We start from the raw sequence: 3,557 nt of genomic DNA on the forward strand, positions 1-3,557 counted from the left end.
ATGATGAGGCTTCGCTTCATATATGTTGGGCATGTTACTAAAAGGGGCTGTTCCTTGAAGAAGACTATGATGTGGGAAGGGTGGAGCATCAGCAAAAGAGAGGAAGCCCCTCAGCCAGGTGGATTGACATGGTGACTACTGCAATGAGCTCTTGTGTGTCAGGAAGTGTGAGGATGGCACAAGCTAGAACAGGATTCAGATCTTTTTTTTCATACACTAGCAATGATTCTTACTCAACTTGACAGCACCTAACAACGACAACTAAATTAACAAGCTGTGTTACTTTCTTTGGCTTCTCTTTTAAAAATTTTCTACTAGTTTGTTTACAAAATTCAAATACATTGTTTTGAAGAACAATTTTTTCAATTTCCCTCATCCCCCACACACATCAACTTGTACAGCCCCATGATCAACCCCCCCTCCCACTGCACATCCTCATTCCTCTGCTTCCACTCTCTCCCACCCCTCGTGGATACTTATACTTATTTTACAATAATGGTCTTGCACAATATTTATTCTTGTGGGACTGTGTTAGTTCACTCAGCATAATGCTCTCCAGTCCCTCCCGAGTTAGGTAATAATTTACAAAATCATTGCTCCTGTGTGCTGCATAGTATTCCATTGTGTGAATGTACCATAATTTCTCAATTCATTCGTTTCTGTTTGGGCATCGGCTGTTTCCATGTTCTTGCAATGGTGAATAATGCTGCTATCACCATTGTTGTTCAAATATCAGGTTGTGTCTCAGTTCTCATATTCTCAAGGAATATTCCAGTAGTGGAATACCTGGGTCATATAGAATTTCTATGTTCAGATTTTTGAGGAAGCACCAAACTGCCTTCCAGAATGGGTGTACCATTTTAAGAGTTCCGATCTTGCCACATACTCTCCAGCATGTATTACTTGCTGCCCTGTTAAACTTTGCCACTGTTACTGGAGTGAGATGATACCTCATTGTGGTTTTGATTTGCATCTGTCTTATTACCAGTGATTTGGAGCACTTCTTCATGTGCCTGTTTGCCATTCAGATATATTCCTCTGTGAAAATTCTTTCCAACTCTTTTGCCCATTTTGTTATTGGGTTCTAACAAAAGTTGATAGAATACTCTTGGACCTCCGCAAGAAAAAGACTGGCTTCTACTTCTTTAGGCAGCAATGGCTTCATCTTTGATAATGAAACTACATTTGTTGAACTATGAAGTAAAGCACATATCACAAAGGTCCAAAACTCAAAGTTCTGTGTATACAGATGTCATTGATAACAGCTTTTAGATTGTCAACTGTCAGGTCACTTAACACAGCCATTTTGACTATTTTGGTCTTGAGAATTTTCTCTTTTACTTTATCAAAGTCAATTTCATGTTCATATTTAAATAATTCAAGTATTTTGGGGATGTCACAGTCAATAGATTTTCTAGTAAACTTTGGAAAGCTTTTATTTAGTTTCTTCCTTAGTGGATTAAACTCAGGCATTATTTCTGGAATAGCTATATAGAAATCTGCATGAATTTCATCAATCAAAATCTTCTGAATCAGATCAGTTCCTCCTGGGAAAGCAGCTCCATTTTCTTCTGCTATTTTAGTCTGTGTTGCATTCCCAGTGAAAATAGCAACTTTACAGATTTAAGTTAATGAGTATGGAAGGCTAAGAACACTAGCAAATTACTCCTTTTTTTTCTGTTTCTGTAGTGACATATAAAGTGTCCAATCAAGATAATAAACACCTTGCTTTGTATAAGTGAAGTTCAGAATTTTAAATTTCTTAAATTACTGAACAGCTTTCTCCACTTCATATATTTGTCTTGGGTATTAAGTCTTTTAAATAAACATCATCTTCAGGCTCACCTTCCACGTAGAGATATGATTTTATTTTTTTAACTCTTTTTTTTTTTTCTTCCTGAAGTTTTCTGTTTTGGGCCTTTTATTTGCTTTCTGGCCAGCTTTATTACTAGCAACAAAATGTCTGTTGGGTGCTTGAATGTTTGCAGAACAAGAGAAAGAAGTGCCTGACCAACTATTTTTGAAAGACTCAGGCCTTTCGCTCATAGGGTCGCTATGAGTCATCTACAACTCACGGCACCTAAAAACAACAACAATGACCACACAGAGAAAGCTAGGTTGGCCTAATGGACAGAAAGTTATGAAAGTTATGCTACCAAGCTGAAGGTGGGTGATTTGAATCTGCAGCCCTCAGGCCAGGTTCAAATTGTTTTCCTGTCAAGCATTCTTCTAGGTGGTATAACACTGGTCTGTACATTGCTATACAGAGGTAACTCCTGGTTGCTGTGATAATGAACACTGTGACAGTGATGTGCCAATCGTGGTAATGGGCACCCATGGTGGACAGTGTTGGCTGGAGATTCCCGACTAAAACAAGCCTGGAAGCAGGAGCGGCATCCTCTTCCGAAATGGCTTGCCTCCGGAAACTTTATGTACGAACAGCACACAGGCCTTTCTTTTATAGGGTCACTATGAGTCATCTACAATTCGACGGCACCTAACAACAACAACATGCATCCAATACTGTAGCAAGACTCTACCAAAGCATTTTTTTGGCTGCCAACATGTTAATGACTCCTATAATTAACTATAGTCAATACTGCATAGAAGTCCTAATCAGAATGGTAAGGGAAGGAAAGTAAATAAAAGACTTACAAATCTTTCCATTGTTATTTTTGTCTTCATGTATCATTAAAATCTCCGATTGTAAAAGTTGGTAAATATCTTCTATATCCTCTTCCTTGGCTCTGGTTGTTGGTGCATATATTTGAATGATAGTGGTATTCACTGGACTTCCTTGTATGCATATAGATATTATCCTGTCACTGACAACATTGTACTTCAAGATGGATCTAGCAATGACTTTTTTAACTATGAAAGCAACTCCGTTTTTCCTCACCTTTTCATCTCCAGAGTAATATATCATATGGTCATCCGACTCAAAATGCCCCATGCCAGTCCATCTCATCTCGCCAATGCCAAGTATGTCAATATTTATGCGTTCCACTTCTTCCTTAACAATATCTAATTTTCCTATATTCATGGTCTGCAGAAGACTCAAGCAAGATCCACACCTCACTCCATACACAAAAACCAACTCTGGGTGGATCATGGATCTAGAACTGAAACCAAGGACTATAAACTTCATTAAAGAAATTAAAATATTTTTAGAGAAAAAAAATTTAGGCAAATGAGTACAAGGTATAATTGTAAAACAGATAGTAGTGATAAATAATATGTAAAATGCAAGGTCACAGGCTGAGTATACTCACTGTTTTAAAAGAATTTGTTGTTCCTTTCAAAGAGTTTTTCTCTTCTGTTCGTAGTTGTTAGGTAGGGTTTGATGATTTGACTCTGACTCATAGTAACTTTATAGGTAGAAAAAAAAATGCTGCCCAATCCCTAAAGTTGTTGTTATGTGACATCAAGTCACCTGCAACCTATAGTGACCCTATGTACAACAGCTCTGAAGCCAGCCCTGTCCTGAGCCAGCCTCACTGACTCCGACACACCTACTCCCATTTCCCTAGTGGCTGAATAAATCCATCTTGTCTAGG

The 3,557-nt window shown here is 38.1% G+C and overlaps 1 pseudogene; it reads right to left on the reverse strand.

Annotated features, from left to right (window-relative positions):
- Positions 1 to 1,084: 1,084 nt before the first annotated feature.
- LOC102873892 lies at positions 1,085 to 2,046 on the reverse strand (annotated as a pseudogene).
- Between the last annotated feature and the right edge of the window lie 1,511 nt (positions 2,047 to 3,557).

Source organism: Elephantulus edwardii, unplaced genomic scaffold, assembly GCF_000299155.1.
Source record: "Elephantulus edwardii isolate Elephantulus edwardi_28Jun2011 unplaced genomic scaffold, EleEdw1.0 scaffold00290, whole genome shotgun sequence".
NCBI lineage: Eukaryota > Metazoa > Chordata > Mammalia > Macroscelidea > Macroscelididae > Elephantulus > Elephantulus edwardii.